The sequence below is a fragment of the Prionailurus viverrinus genome, chromosome C1, assembly GCF_022837055.1.
Source record: "Prionailurus viverrinus isolate Anna chromosome C1, UM_Priviv_1.0, whole genome shotgun sequence".
Lineage (NCBI taxonomy): Eukaryota > Metazoa > Chordata > Mammalia > Carnivora > Felidae > Prionailurus > Prionailurus viverrinus.
The window spans coordinates 99,158,868-99,175,574 of NC_062568.1; the positions used below are offsets into that span (position 1 = coordinate 99,158,868).

A 16,707-nucleotide genomic window follows, 5' to 3' on the forward strand; every position below is an offset into this window, starting at 1 on the left:
CTAGTTTGGCCTCACTCTGACCTAAATCCACGACTGGAGCGCCCTCCACCCGCCCACGCCCAGAGTCCCCAGACCAGCTCTACTCCACTGCAGCAGCGGTCACGCGCAGCAAGTCCGGCCGGCCGCCCGCCCGCGGAAAGCAGGAGGAAGTAGAGGTGGGCGGGGCAGGCGTGCCGAGCCCGCCCCTCCCGACTGAGGCGGCCTCTTATTGGCAAACCCTCCTCCCCAGCCTCTGGGCCTCGCTTCGGATTGGCTAATATGCTCTTAGTGGGCGTGGCCTCCAGGGGGGAGGGCAAGAGCGGAAGGAAAGCGCGCTCTCCCGGGAGGCGGGGTTGCCTAGGCGACGCCGGGGGCGCGCTCGGGGGTGGGGAAGCAAGCCAGAGGCTCAATGACAAATCGGCAGGGGACTGCTGGGGTCCGGCCCCGGGTGGAGGCGAAGGAGAGGGCGGGGCAGGCTTAAGAGCTGCGGGATCGGTGCGGACGGCCGAGGCGGCGCGGGACGGGTCCCAGGTAAGGGTGCCGGTGCCTCGACAGGCCCGCTCCGGGCGGGGTGGGGCGCGGGCTGGGGAAGTGGGGTGCACCGCCCTGCGCTCGGTGACCGCCTGCCCCCGCGCCCTGCGCGTAGGCTGTGGAGGGAGGCGGAGGGCGACACGGGGTTGTCGGCCCCGTTCGGCCACGGCAGGTCCCCTGGAGAGAGCCTCCCGGCTTCCCAGCCGGCCCGGGGCTGAGGAAATGGGGGCGGCGCCCCAGCCTCTCCCTTGTCGCCGCTCCTTCCCTTTTCCCACAAATGGCCTCTGCTTCCACTTCCTGCCCTTTAGGGCCTCCAGCCCGAGTATGGTCCACTTCCTCAGTACCTTAGTTGCCGCTGTGGGCAGGGTAAGAGCTGTAGTAAGTGTTGCAAAAACTTCCTAGTACCTTAGGAACTTGGACTGAACTGGGGCGGTGCTCCAGAAGTTGTTTGGTCTGTTTGTTTTTGGTCCTGTCTTGCAAGTGAGCGTAGAGTTGTTTCTAACCCCCCCCCCCCCCCCCCCCATCCAGCTCCAGTTCCTTTTCTGATAGTAGGACTGCCACCGTCTGTGGCTTTCTAATAGGAAGTACCACGGACTTGAACTGTGTGGCTGGACCAGGCTTCCACTCCTCGTTTCTTGCCCTGTTGCGGGTATATAAGGTTATCCGTGTCGGGGTGGGTTTAGAACTGCTAAGGGCAGAGATAGCTGTGCCCAGGCTGCTTGTTTGAGCAGTGTCCTTTCTGTGCTAATTTACAGATGAATCTTGGAAACATTGGAACTTTGGTATTGTTATCAGGTGAGCCTTCAGGGGAGAAGTTTTTGTACCTGGTGGACTGCTTTAGAATTGCCCATGGGCTCCTGGGTGGCTCAGACGGTTAAGCATCAGACTTCAGCTCAGGTTATAAACTCATGGTCTCTGAGTTCGAGCCCCACGTGGGGCTCTGTGCTGACAGCTCAGCAGCCTGGAGCCTGCTTCAGATTCTGTGTCTACCTCTCTTTCTGCCCATCCCCCACTCTCTCTCTCTCAAAAATAAATACTAAAAAAAAAAAAAAAAAAAAAAAAAAATTAGAATTGCCCATGGAAGAGTCTTGGCTGATTGTTCATTTGCGTCCCCTGTGACGTCCCTTTGTAGAACAGAGAACTTTCTGCTTTGGCCTAGCTTTCTAACTTTCTTTCTTTTTAAGTTTTGGAGATGGATAGTGGGCACTGATTGTCAGAGAGTATAGCATATCTTTTAGATGTGCACATGACCTGTGTTCAGCAGAGCAACGAAGATTCTTGGAGGTCAGAGCTCAAAACAGGTGAAGGCAATATTCCCTAAACCTGGAGCAGTGGAATTAGAATGTGGAAGTTCTCAGAAAGGGAGTGACTGGGGAGGTGGTGTCGGATATTGGGAAGAAAAGGAGGGCAAGATGTGAAGACCTAGGTGTGATGCTGGTTTTGAAACTTTATTGGTGGTGGGGTCTTGAGCATGACTTTTCACCTCTGTGTGCTGGAGACCCCACGGCAGTAAAAAGGTGGTAAATAGTTATGCCACCTGTTAGGAGTACACGAAATGGGGCATGTTTAAGGTGTTCTTTGTGGTAGTGGGGGTGGAATGGAGGTAAGGGTGGGAATAGAGCCAGAGATACACATTCCTTATGTGTGGTTTTTTTTTCTTAATTTTTTTTAACGTTTATTTATTTTTGAGACAGAGACAGAGCATGAACAGGGGAGGGGCAGAGAGAGAGGGAGACACAGAATCTGAAACAGGCTCCAGGCTCTGAGCGGTCAGCACAGAGCCCGACACGGGGCTCGAACTCACGGACTGGGAGATCATGACCTGAGCCAAAGTCAGACGCTTAACCGACCGAGCCACCCAGGCGCCCCTCCTTATGTGTGGTTTTAGTCCTGTCCCATAGACTGCTTTCTTCTGATCGCCATCTGGGTCTTAACTTCCTTTTCTATTCATGGGATTTCCCACTGAAAACAGTGGGTATCTGAGATCTTGGCAAGATTTCCCTAGTGGTAGACGCTTTCCCAGGACTTTGTGAATATGGGACCCAGACACATAGGTAGGGAGACAAGAATTAGAATGTCAGATAGGATCTAAATGGGTGTTGGTGAAAGGTGGAAGAAGTAGAAAAGTTCTGAATTCTTAATTCTGCCTTAATTCTTTAAGGTTCTTGCCTTGGCTGGAGATGGCTCGGGACTCTGGAAATTTGTAAACCAGAGTTGAGGTAATCCTTTGTGCCACATCGCCCAATCCCACAATGCCTCTTTGCATTCAGTTACTAAATCCCTCTCCACTCATGAAATTTATGGAAGCTAGAAACATTGTTGGAAACCTCTTCTGAAAGCTAGATTTGGAGACAGGATAACACCGAAGAGCTGCGGTTTTTGGAAGAGATCTTGGTGAGCTCTTCTGAGGTTCCCAGTGTAACTTGTCTCAAGATGATAAGGCAAGAGTCCCACTTTTCACTGGATCCAGTTGCTTCTGAGCAAATAACTAACCCCTGCTGTTAGATATGCAAGACACTTGAAGAAAAAATTTTTTTTCAAGAGAATGCATGTTGTTGAGAAGTCCGAATCAAAGAAAACAGAGTACCAGAGAAAATGCAATCTTTCCTAATCGTGGGGGAGGTGGGGAAGGAAGAGGAAGGAAATGAACATTTATAGAGTATCTGCTGTCCACTTGGCACCGACCCACTGATCTAAGCAATACCAGATACGTATCTGACCTTGGAGATTTGACCATGAGCTGGTTCCTTTAACTTCTCAGTTCTCTCGGTTACTTAAGAATACAAATATGGGCGTATATATGTACATATTCTTAGAGGTTTCAAAAGGGACAACCCAGTAGGCAAGAGGGTGTATGAGCTTTTGGACGGGTGAGAGTGGGGAGAAACATGACGAGAATGTGGACGCGGAAAGTCAAAGAGGGAAGGTATTTCAAGTTTATGTTACTCTAAAAAAAAAAAAAAGGGGAATGCTTATCATTTTTGTGAGTGTTCCCTATGGTGGTTGTAGATGACTCTTTGGGGAGTTTGTGCTTTTTGAAAACAATTGAAATCTGAATGCAGAGAGTGGTGCCATTAATTGATAATTAATTGATAATTGATTAATTGACATTGTTGTCATTGTTGCTTTTGCCAGTGCTTTGTGGGCATCTTATATATAGTGTGTACATGTATTTTCTTCACGTAATGGCATGAGTTGAAGGAAATATAGTGGTTTGGTCCTGTGTGGCTGGCTACCTCTAAAGTTCATCTGTCTTGAATGAATTTTCTACTGCTGTATAATAAATTAGCCCAAATGTAACAGCTCAAATGGACAGACGTTTATTGTCTCAAACAGTTTCTGAAATTCAGGAATCCGGGAGCAGCTCGGTTGGGTGATTCTGGCTCAGGGTCTCTTCGGAGGTTGGAGTCATCTGATGGCTTGCCTGGGGATGGAGAATCTGCTTCCAGGGTGGCTCACTCTCTTGGCTACTGGCTGGAAGCTTGAGTGCCCCACCATGAGGGCCTCTTTGTAGGACTCTTCACAACGTGGTGACTAAGTTTCTCCCCAGAGCAAGTGATCTGAGAGAGGGAGAGAGAGAAAGAGGACAGTCAAGATGGAAGGTGTGATACCTTTGTATCTAATCTTGGAGGTGACAGACGTACCCTCACTTCTACTGACACATGGACCAAACCTGGTACAATGTGGGAGGGAACTATACAAGGAGAGGTTGAGGACCCTGGACATTCTTGGAGGCTACCAGATTTCCTTTTGAAGGTTTAGACCAGACATTATTGAGCAAATCTTTGTCTCATATGCTTACGAAAGTATGTATGATGGGAGAATAAAATGCAGCCAGGGTTTTTACCATTTTAGAAACTTTTAATATTTTACTTTTAACTTTATGTTCTTTCTTCTGTTTTTTCATTGTCAGATGCTAGAATTAATTAGCCAAATATGCAGTAGCTTTGGAAATTAGAAATTTAAATCTAGCTGATCCTTAAACCAAATGGAACAGCTGAGTTTTTTTTTTTAACCCTAAAACAAATTGGTAAAAAAAAAAAAGTGATTGCCAAAATGATCTCCTTGATGAACAGCTTAAAATTAGTCATTAATCATCTGTGTATTTTTAAAAATAAAATTCACTGGCAAAGGAACTAAAAAAATCTTAAAAAACCTAATCTGTGCCCCTCTCTTCCAATTATTATAAATCTTTGGGCAATATGTATTTGGCCAGCAATTTTTATTTCTCTTTTTAAAACCTAATACCTTTAAACATTTTTTTAATGTTTATTTATTATTGAGAGATGGAGCATGAGCATGGGAGGGGCAGAGAGAGGGGAAGACAAGGAATGTGAAGCAGGCTCCAGGCTCTGAGCTGTCAGCACAGAGCCCAACGGGGGGCTTGAACTCACAAGCCACGAGATCATGACCTGAGCTGAAGTCGGGTGCTTAACTGACTATACCACCCAGGTGCCCCAAAACGTAATACCTTTTATTTATTTTTTAAAAAAATTTTTTAACGTTTATTTCTTTTTGAGACAGAGAGAGACAAAGCATGAACGGGGGAGGGGCAGAGAGAGAGGGAGACACAGAATCGGAAACAGGCTCCAGGCTCTGAGCCATCAGCGCAGAGCCTGATGCGGGGCTTGAACTCACGAACCGTGAGATCATGACCTGAGCCGAAGTTGGATGCTTAACCGACTGCGCCACCCAGGCGCCCCTAATACCTTTTAATATCTACCTGGATGGGAGGACTTTATTTTTTTAGCTTCTAGATGAAATCTCCCAAAGTGTCTGTCGGTGGAGAGAAGAGGCATCCTGAGCCTGAAGCCTGATTCAGTGATTTCTAAGTTCCCTTCCAGCTCGAAAACTTCTCTTCTGTGATTCTAGTATTTTCACATAACAAATATCCTTTGCACAAAGCATATTTGGAATGAGGGGTTTCACAAGTCATGTTAAATTGTAACTTCAGAAAACTAAGTGTGGTGAGAATGGCTTTTGTTCAGTCCGGCCCAGTTGAAGGTTGCTCGAGTGGTCATGAGGCTGCCTGGAAACTCAGCAAAGCTGGCATTTCCTTTCTTCCCGTTTTGGCCCTTTTCCCATCCACTGCCCTAATTTGTGAGCTAGTATCTTTCTTTTCTTTCATCCTACCTCTCCTGGCATCCCCCCCCCTCCTTCCTTCCACCCCAGTCTGCCAGTAACAACAGGAAAGGACTGGTGGACTGTCGTCCAGTGTGGATTAGCTGATCCTGTTATCAGTAGTGGACGTAGTCATTGTGGGACCTCTACTCATACTTGTGTGTTAAGCCTTTTTAAAAATCTAAAATTACATGTGCTCATTCATTAAGTGCTGCCATTTTTAACTTCTAGAGGGGTTCTGGACCCAATTCCAAGGCTGTACGTGTGTGTGGTTCCCCCCCACACCACTGTGCAGTTCTCTGACACCAGCTGGAGACGGCATCAGATTCCACAGATTAAGGGTCTGGCCCCCCAGGACCACGCTCTACTTCAGATGCCAGTCGCAAGCCCAGATCGTTCCCTGTGCTTCTGACCGACTCACTGCAAACCAGAGGTGCCCGTGACCCCCTGCCTGGGTTTGATTAATGTGCTAGCGTGGCTCACAGAACTCAGCAAACCCATTTATTCACGAGATCAGGGATTTATTACAGGGGTGTTAAAGGAGACAAATCAAGAGCCCGATGAAGAGCTACGTAGGGTGAGGCATTGAACGAAGGAGCTTCTGGCCTCATGGGGTTGGGGGCCCGCACGTGGCACGTGGTTCCCTGACCTGGAAGCTCTCCACACCTCCTTTTGGGATTTTGTGGAGGCTTCATTACAGAGACATGATTGATGAAATCACTGCCCCGTAGCCCCTTCCCTTCCCAGCAGGCCCTTCCCTTCCCAGGAGGTCAGGGGGGTGGGACTGGAACTTCCAACCCCCTGTCCAAGGTGGGTTCCTCTGGCAACCAGCGCCCATACTTAGGTGGTCTAAAGTATGTAGTGTGCTAAAGTGTGCTAATGTACCTCATTAGCACAAACCTAGTTGTGGTGGGAAGGTCATGTTATGAATAACACGACACCCATTCCGCCTTTTTGGCTCTGAGGCTTTTCAGGAACTGAGGACAAGAGACTTAAGTATTATAACAAAAGATGTTCCTGTTGCTCTTTGCATTCAGGAAATTCCAAGGGTTTGGGGAGCTGCGAGACAGAAACTGGATGAAGACTAAATATACATGAGAAATACATTTTGGCCATCTGAAGGAGCAAGTGTGTATTTCTTATAAATCACAGCGTCACAGCCTCCTAAATAGTTCTAAAGTCTAGCCACTTTCCCCGTCTCCACTGTCATCCTCTTAGGCCCCCATTGTCTCTGGTCTGGCCTGCTGTACCTCCCACATCTGCTCTTGGCCCCTCTGGTTTCCCGTACTTTAACTGGAGTGATCTTTCCAACATGCAGGACTAATTATGTCACCCCTTTGCTGGAAGCACTTCAGTGGCCTTCCATTGCCCTCATTGGAAAGTCTGCAGTCTCTACAGTGCTGGGCCTGCGGGGTCTCAAATGATCTGGCCCTTTCCTTCCCAGTGTAGTATCGGCTCATACCAGACCCTACCTCTTTCTTTCCGCTCCGGGCAGCCACGGGGGTCTTCTTCGGTCACTTGACTGTGTCTCGCTTGCTCCCTGTTGCTTCAGGTCTTCCTAAAAGCAATACAAGAAGGGAGCAGAGCACGTGAAAGGGATCCTAGATAGGAAAGCACTTGGCCCGCTCGTGGAACTGAAAGAAGGCAAAGCTGGCCAGGGAGAGGTTGGTGAATAGTGGCTTTGGATTTTATTCATGGGGCGCCATAAAGGGCTTTATGCCCACTTTTATTTGCGGTTTTGGAAAACTCACAGTAGGGGCTGTGTGAAAAATAGGTCGAAGAGGGGCTAAAGTGGCCATGATAAGCCACTTTGAAAGGGGTTTTGGAGAGGGAACCAGTAGAATTGGTCACGAACTGAGTTGGGGGAGAGGCAAAGGGAATCCAAGATGACTCTCAGGTTTTGGCTTTAGTAATAGCTTGGGCACAACTAGTCACTTGAGTTACTACTACTAATAGTGGAGATGGAAAAGATTTGAAGCAGGGAAAGAAGAATCGAGAGTTCTATTTTGGGAATGTGAAGCTTGAGATTCTCACAGGACAGCCACGTGGGGAGAGGTGGCAGTTTGGCAGAGGGATAGGAGTCTGGAGGTCAGGAGAATTGTCTAGGCTGCATTTTAGCAGTTTGGGAGTGGCGTGCAGGGCTGCAGGAATGGATGAGGTCACTGAAAGGGAGTGTAGGGGCGGGAAGACGGAGCTCTGAGGAGGACTGACATTTAGGAGCCAGGTAGAGGAGGAAGACCTGGCCTAAGATGCCTGACAGAGAGCCGCCAGAGAAACAGCAAGCCCCGGAGGTGGGGGGTGAGGGGGAGTGTGGTGCTCTAGAGGCCAGGAGGGACAGGATCCGGAGGGAGACCCCAAGAGGGGTCTTTGAATTGGCCTGCTACGGGCCTTCCCTTTTCCAGGCAGGGTTGGCTCGCAGTTGCCACATGCTCTTTGGTGAAAGTGGAGGGCACGGGAAAGGAGAAAGAGAACAGTTTTGTTTTTTTAAAGTTTATTTTTGAGAGAGAGAATGCAAGCAGGGGAGGGGCAGAGAGAGAGGGAGACACAGAATCCGAAGCAGGCTCCGAGCTGTCAGCACAGAGCCCGATGCTGAGCTCTAACCCTTGAACCGTGAGATCATGACCTGAGCCGAAGTCGGACGCTCAATGGACCGAGCCACCCAGGCGCCCCAGGAAGAGAACAGTTTTTATTGGAGTTTGCAACGCGGGGTTTAGTGGTGCAGAGTGGGACGCTTGGGCCAGGACCGATCTGGGAGTTGGTAGGCAGTGCAGACTCTTGGGCTCCCCTCTAGACTTACGGAATCAGAATATAAATTTTAACAAGATTCCCAGGTAATTACAAGTTTGAGAAGCATTGGTATAGATAACCAGGGCTACAGGGAAATTGTGTCACTAGCTGGGGGGGACAGATGGCGATCACAGGGGTGTGTGTGTTTAAGATGAAGATTCAGTCGACCGCGTCTGTATGCTGTTGGGGATGATCCCCTCCGGAGGTAAAGACTGATTAATGAGGCAGGAAAAAGGGGACAGCGACAGGAATGCTGTTGTTGGGTAGGGGCGTAGGGACGCATGAAGCAAAGCCTGTGTGGAGTGCTTGGCTTTGCTCTGAGCAGGAGTGTGCTCTTCGTGCAGCGGGAGACAGGGAGGAGGTGGGTAACGATGCTGGTAGGTTTGTAGATTTGGCGCAGGAGCAATGAGGGAGTTTGTGCCTGATGGCTTGTGTTTGGGAAAAGTGAGGTAAGGTCATCTGTAGAGTGTGAGCTTAGGGAGGGCATAGGGGAGAATCAGTACAATTTCTCGGCAGCGAATGCCCGTTCCTGGTTTGGGATCGTAAGTGCATTTAACATGAAGTTTCGTAAGGCTGGCTGCAAGGGTCTCTTTCCCTCTCCAGCAGCCTTGATGTTGATGCGTGCCGGGTGCTGGGGCTGGAAAGGAGTGAAAGGGGCCAGGGCGGGACAGTACCAGCGAGAGGGCTTTCATAATGTGAGATCTAAGCTCCTGAAGGAGGGAGGTGGGGCCCGGGGAGGTAAGGCACAGAAAGAAAGTGCTAGAGGCCAGTGCTTGCAAGTAACCATCAGGCGGGGAACCGCGGTGGTAGTAGCAGCAGCTACTGGGGTTATTTACGCGAGTCCGAGCCCCAGCCAGAAGGAAGGAGGTCGAGGCTGGAGACATGTTGGAGGCAGCCGTCTCTGAGGCTGACGTGCCAGGCATGAGCACAGCAGTGTTAAGTAGGAGGAAGGAAAGGGTTTTTGGAGAAGAGGAGGACACAGACTTGGGAGAGGCCGAGCTCTGTGGCAAGTTGTCCAAATGGGCACAGGAGTCACTAAGGGGGATACCAGGAGAAAGGGGTCGAAGGGAAGTCTGTGAACCAGAAGCAAATACCACCAACAGATGAGGGCCGTGAGGACGTCCATAGATGACCTGAGGGCAGCAGGGTGGGGGGGAAGCTGATGGCCAGAGCCTTGAAGATAAGGGGCTTTTGCAAGAGGAAGGAGGGGAGTATTGGAGGAAGGATGTCCTCTACTGGAAGTGACAAGTGGGAGGGAGGAAGGACACTCATTTCTTCCTGGCCCTGAGGCACATGGCAGGAGAGGAAGATAGTGTCTACTTAAGATATGGTGTCCCCAGGACACAGCAAAGCCTCAGGGAAAGCTAAAAGCTAGCAGAAACTTCTTGGAAGAGGTGGGGGGTCTTGAAGAGTTGGTTGGTGTTCTCCTGGTTGTGGAGGGTGGGGGGAAAGGAGTCCTTTCAGAGGAAGGCGGAAGTCCTGTTTTTCCTCTCTAGTTACCCCAAGATAGGCGGGGCAGGTGTTCAGGCCGGGTGGTAGAGAGACTCACCCAGTCATATTGTGATCTGGTCCTCTTCCCTCCCAGTGTGGTGTCCTGGCAGGTGTCACCTCCGCTGGCAGAGGACTGAGTCTCTGCAAAGAAGGCTCCCCTATTCTCGTCCTTCTTTAAGGACCAGCAGCTTATCCCGCCTTCGAATAGGTTTGGCTGGTAGGCCAGTGTCTTTCTCAGGACTTTCTAGACTGTCAGAATGATGTTCAAAAGTCAGTTAAGTGCCTACCCAGACCCGGGTATTTTCTCACGTAATGTTAACAACCCCAAGATACAGACCCCCTGTGTGTTTTACGGATGAGGGTGAGGCCGAGGAAAGCAACTTAACTAAGGGCATTAGCTTCCCACAGACAGACTCCAAACTTCAAGTTGACTGTTTTTTCTCACACTGTATTTGGTATATAACTACTTTAAAAAATTGTGGTAGGGGCGCTTGGGTGGCTCAGTTGGTTAAGCATCTGACTTTGGCTCAGGTCACGATCTCGCCATCTGTGTGTTCGAGCCCCGCGTCGGGCTCTGTGCTGACAGCTTGGAGCCTGGAGCCTGCTCTGGATTCTGTGTCTCCCTCTCTCTCTGCTCCTCCCCTGCTTGTGCTCTATCTCTCTCTTAAATTTTTTTTTTTTTCAACGTTTATTTATTTTTGGGACAGAGAGAGACAGAGCATGAACGGGGGAGGGGCAGAGAGAGAGGGAGACACAGAATCGGAAACAGGCTCCAGGCTCTGAGCCATCAGCCCAGAGCCCGACGCGGGGCTCGAACTCACGGACCGCGAGATCGTGACCTGGCTGAAGTCGGACGCTTAACCGACTGCGCCACCCAGGCACCCCGCTATCTCTCTCTTAAAAATAAATGAACATTAAAAAAAATTAAGGAATTGTGGTAAAATATACATAACATAAGATCTGTCATTTTAGCAATTATTTTAAAAGGAAGCTCTATACCCAAGATGGGGCTCAAACTCACAACCATAAGATCAAGAGCCACATGCCCTACTGACTGAGCCAGCCAGGCACCTCTCCATCATTTTAGTGATTAAAAAAAAAATTTTTTTTTAATGTTTATTTATTTTTGAGAGAGAGAGACAGAAACAGAGGTCAGATCATGACCTGAGCTGAAGTCAGATGCCTAACCAACAGAGCCACCCAGGTGCCCTTCCAAAACATTTTTAATTATCCCATTCTGCAACTCTGTGCTCATAAAATACTAACTCCCATCTTCTCCTTCCCTGGCTCCTGGCAACCACTACTCCTCTTTCCATCTCTATGAATTGACTCTTCTAGGTACCTCACGTAAGTGGAATCATATAGTATTTGCCCTTTCGTGTCTGGCATATTCGACTTAGCCTGATGTCTTCAAGGTTTATCTGCATTGTAGCTTCTGCCAGGATTAAATTCCCTTTTAAGACTGAATAGTATTCTGTTGTACGGATGTACCACATTTTGTTTTCCATTCATTCATCAGTGGACACTTGGACTGCTTTCACTTTTGACTGTTGTGAATAGTGCTGTGGTGACCGTGGGTGTACAAATCTGTGCAAGTCCCTGCTTTCAGTTTCTGGGGGTATGTTCGGGGGGGGGGGGTATGTAGTAAGTGCTTTCTGTCGTGTATTTCCTCCTCGAACTTGTGCTGTAGTTGCCTGTGCCTCTCTCTCCTTAATGAGCTTTCTGATCCATAGTTCTGTGTCAGTGATAAAAATTCCAGTATTTCACACCGTGTTTGAAGGTCTTCCCCACCCTACCCTAGTCCGCTGGTGGAGCAGCCTAGTGTCACGGCTCCAAGAGTAGGCTCTGCAGCCAGACTGCTGGGCTTACCGTCCCAGCCCCGCCACAGACTAGTTAAATGACCCAGCAAATTCTACATGCTCTGAGTGCGTGCGATACACTAGTAGATGCCGTACAAGTGGAAATAGTAGTAGAACGTCTCTAAGCAGGATTGATTTGGGGAGAGTAGTTCAGAACAGGGACATGTATGCTAGTTCCAAATTTGACCTTCTGCGACTAGAGACATGCAGTGGTTCTAGTGTCTCCGGGGCTGCCTTTGCGGGTGGAAGGAGCTGGAATCTGGATAAATTGGTAGACCTCTCCAAGGCCACTGCAATCCCCAGGTTCCACTGGGGATGAGTGTATAGTGGGAGAAGACTTTGTTTCAGAAATAACTGTATACTTAAAAAAAAAAAAATCAGAGCTTGCAAATTACCTGTCACTGTTCCATTGCTTTGTAGTTCAGGAAAGTCATCATATAAATGAATTAACCTTTCAAAGTTCACCAGTTACCACTTATCCTCTTGAGACCAGACCTCTCCGCCCCAATGGAGAACTTGTTTTTCTTTTATCTGCCAACTCCTGAGCGTCTCCTAAGTGCCAGGCACACTGGGCACACAAAGGTGAATGGGCACCTCTCAATGTGGTGGGAGAGACAAACATCATCTAAGAATAAATTACTGGTTTATTTCAGTGCAACAGTAGTGTATTGACAGGCAGGGGAACCTACTCAGGGAGGGTCAGCTCTGCTGGGGGAGACCTAAGAAGGTGGTAGAGGAAATATTTAGGCTGAGTGCTAAATTATAGGCGATCCTCCATCAGGAAGAAGTGCAATCCTGGCAGAAAGAATAACATGTACGTAAGGGTACAGCCTGGAAACAGAATATTTATGATGAGTGACTTCGGAGCTTTCTGGTTTTTGTTTAAGTGACTTTCGCTTGTTTTGTTAATTTAGTTATGGGGTTTGTTTTGTCTTCTTTTGTTTTGTTGGCGGGAGAACATATAAAGAGATATTCATCAGGGAGCAGACATACCTAAAACAAATTTCCTTAGGCACTTAGGAGCAGTACCTTAAGTTGTTTTGCAGATTTAGTTTCAGGGAAAAAAAAAAAAAAAAAAAAAAAAAAAAACCAGCAAAGACTGGAAAGGAACTCAGATCATTTAATTCAACTTCCTTGCTTTTTTGGACCTGGAAACTGAGTCATACATGAATGACAGCACAAAAATATTCTCTCCCCCAGTGCTAATGACAATAGCAGTTGTTCAAGGGAAGGGAAAAAGGAGTTTCCTTCTTTAAGTTAGTATGTGCAGGTGAGGCTGAGGGCACAGAAAGACTGTCCTCTGAGAACCGTGGGGACTTCAGTTGTTTCTTGCCAGGACTGTCGCTCCTGGAGTGCCGTGTTCAGTGAAGAGCGATAAGAAAATCCAAACTTGCCAAACAGAGAAGTTAAGACTGAGTATCTTCCTTTCATAGAAAGATGTAGCAGTTGAACAGCAGCTCAAGTGACTTGGTGTCTGTGGAGAGATTGTTAGCTGACCCATACAGATCCTTCGCTAGGTGGCCTGCCGTACCTGGAGCTGAGGTGCTGCGAGCCACGTCCAGGTTATTCGGGTCGCTTAGCCATTCACGTTCCGCCCGCCCCGGCAAGGGCCTGTGGCTCTTTCTGAGAGTGCAAAGCCATAGGAGAGATGGTCCGTCCGAAAAATCGCTGCCAATTGAATAACAATCAAATGATCATAAATCCTCTCAGGATTCCTTATTCAAATCAGCGGGTGAAATGATGAGACTCTTAGGAGTACTAGGTTGTTCTAATTTGTAAAGGGTGTCTCTGGTGTAAGTGTAGGGAGTTTGCCTTTTGTATTGAAACACCAGACCCTAAAGCTACAGGTTTTTATTTACTCTGAAACATGTTTGCTTGATGATCTGGCAATCTCTGTTTTAAGGGCCTGGGCCATATAACCAATAATGACAACCCCATAGTAAGTTCAAATAAACACTTAAATGCCAACCTTAAGAGAGTCAAAGTCTTTAGTGACAAATTCGCAAAGCCTAAAAAGTAGAAATTAATGTTACCTATTTGCCAAATTTTGCTTTTGAAATTAGGAAGTAATGGCTTAAATTGTTTAGGCTTTTGACAGTAAGTAATGGAAGTAAGATTTGGATGAATCCACCTGTTTAAACATTTTTATTAGTTTTCTTTATTTCTGAGAGGCAGAGAGAGACAGAGTGCATGTGGGGGAGGGGCAGAGAGAGGGAGACACAGAATCCGAAGCAGGCTCCAGGCTCCGAGCTGTCAGCACGGAGCCCGACGTGGGGCTCGAACTCACGAGCTGTGAGATCATGACCTGAGCTGAAGTCAGACACTCAACCGACTGAGCCACCCAGGTGCCCCAGATGAATCCAACTGCTAAGTTTACCCTGTATTCTAGATTTTATGATGACCATAGTTTGGGTAAACGTTATGTTCTTCAGGTTGATGAGAACGGAAATATTCCTGTCATACAAGGGTATAAGAGGGAAAAGGGCAGGCCTGGCGCCTGGCCTCATGGAGCCTTAAGAGTAGCGGAAGAAATAAGCAAAAAGCATGGAAGGAGAAAAAGAAAGGAATTACCAGTTGTGATCAGTGCAGTGAAGGGAGCCAAGAGGCTGACATGGAGACTGAGAGAGGGTCTACTTGAAGTGTGGAGGTCCTTCACTCTCTGAAGAAGTGACCTTTAAATGGAAAGTTCTAGAAGGAGTTGGGTCTGTGAGTGATGAGTGTGGAAAGGCTCAGGGTTGGGAGGGTACAGAGGGGAGAGTAGTAGGCCGTGAGGTTGGAGAGGTGGAGCTTAGGGATGGCGGGGGGGCTGTGGGGAGAAAGTGGGTTCTGGAGACATCATCTGAGCCCCTGAAGCAAGCTTTGCTCCTGGACACGCCATTAGGTGAGCTGATAAATAATTGTTTTGCTTAAACTATTTTCAGTTGGAGTTTCCTTCACTGTGGGCAAGAGTCCTAATCATATAAGGGACAGAATATTTGAATTCCCTGGAAACACCTTCAGCTGGAGTTGCTATATGTAGTGCTCATGCCTTATTCATTCAGAATGAAGTATTTTTGTGTCATTATATTTTCCCCCTGGCCCTGCCTGGATCTGATTCCTTGGACTTGAATTGTATGTGTACTTTCGAAGCCATTATGTACAGTCAGTTGGGACTCACTTGGTTGGAAGTGATAGAAACGTAAGGTACACGAGCTCACACCACGAAGGGGGATTTATTGGGTGGACACCAGTGTGTGTCACTGACTCAGCGGACAAACGGAAAACCAAGCCAAGGAAGGGGTCGAGGATGCGGCTGGGACTCAGGAGCAGCGGGAACCAACCCCCCGAATGCTGCCGGGACTGTCCCAGTGTTTCCTCTCCGTGTTCAGGCTCCGTCTCTCTTGCTGCTTTCACTACTTGGCAAAAAACATAGCTGCCAATTTGCAAAAGTGAGTGGCCTGCAGACATGCTTTGTCTGCTCACAGTGCTTTTCAAAAGTGATTTAATTGTTAACATTGAAAAAGGGAGTTTCACATAAAATTCCAAATGTCCGACATCTCTTAAAGAAGCAGAAGTCTGACATCCCTAAATTCCGGCAACCGGCAGGCACTTCTCTTTGGAAGGGCAACACACTGTCTAAAGGACCACAGGGCTGCTACTCTTCTTACTTCTGCCCCGGGTGCTCCCTGCCCCAGCTGTAGCCATCCTGGACCCAGCTGCTTGGTTTTGTACCCAGACCCTGGCCTGGGTCAGGTGCCCTCCTTGGGATCAGTCAGTTTCTCCCAGGGGATAGGGCCACATACTGAGCTGACATGCCTTATCTCCCTCACCCCTTGTCCTGTAATAACCATGCAGATGGCAGAGGGGAGCAATTTCTAGAAAAAGGGTGCTAGTCTGACAGTACCTGAAGTGATGTATTTGGAAAAAGTTGTATGTTATTTAGTGAATTTTTTTTAAACTCCTTTTTACCAATGTGCTTTTGTCCAGAGGGCCTGTTATTCTTAACACGCTTAACACTTTAAGTGGTCCTCTGCTTTTTTATTTTGGAGGAGTGCTGGATGACTTCATAGAGGCTCTCGTGATAATTCAGTCCTGTGAAGGTGCCCGTCAAAGCTAAGCATCTCACTTGGAATTTATGATGTATCGTGGCTAATCTGTTTGTTTTTAATGGATGATTCAAGCTAGGATTGCAAAGGGTTGCTACAAACGTACTCCCAATCTTACAAACCTGATTTAGTAAAAATAAAAATTTAGGTATTGATAGAATCTGGTAAAGTATATACAAAAAAACTTATCCTGGTTTCTAAAGTTTCTGTTTTGTTATGAACCGTGAAAATCCAAGAATGCATTTTCAAATCAAAATCGCTTTTTTTGTTTCTTTCCATGTGTTTCGTTATTTGAAGTTAGCACGTCATTTTAAATCTTTATCATTTTGTCCTATCTGGTAAAATTCTATGAATTCCCAAGACAGACAGTCTTTTAAGAACTTTGTTTCTCATTTACTTAGGGCTCCCCTATTTCTGAAGACTTTATTTATTTATTTATTTATTTATTTTTAACGTTTATTTATTTTTGAGACAGAGAGAGACAGAGCATGAACAGGGGAGGAGCAGAGAGAGAGGGAGACACAGAATCTGAAATAGGCTCCAGGCTCTGAGCCGTCAGCGCAGAGCCCGACACGGGGCTCGAACTCACGGACCGTGAGATCATGACCTGAGCCGAAGTCGGACGCTTAACCGACCAAGCCACCCAGGCGCCCCCTGAAGACTTTAAAAGTGCAGGGTGAATGTACGGAAATTATTGTGCTTGAATTTGAAGAATGACAGATCAGAAGACACTAGTATGATCGGGGGACTCAGGGCAGGAAGGGAGGTGCTATCAACACACACTGGCATACTCGTGTGTACAGCCCCTCATTTTATTGGGTACAGCTATTTACTAATTTGGCGTTAGATGCTAA

At 47.7% G+C, this 16,707-nt stretch overlaps 1 protein-coding gene across 1 annotated transcript in view; it reads left to right on the forward strand.

Annotated features, from left to right (window-relative positions):
* Positions 1–364: 364 nt before the first annotated feature.
* RALB (RAS like proto-oncogene B) overlaps positions 365–16,707 on the forward strand; it is a 44,229-nt gene continuing 27,886 nt past the window's right edge. Inside the window, exon 1 of the mRNA XM_047872706.1 lies at positions 365–510. The gene's annotated coding sequence lies outside the window, so the exon portion shown is untranslated. The remainder of the gene's footprint in view (positions 511–16,707) is intronic.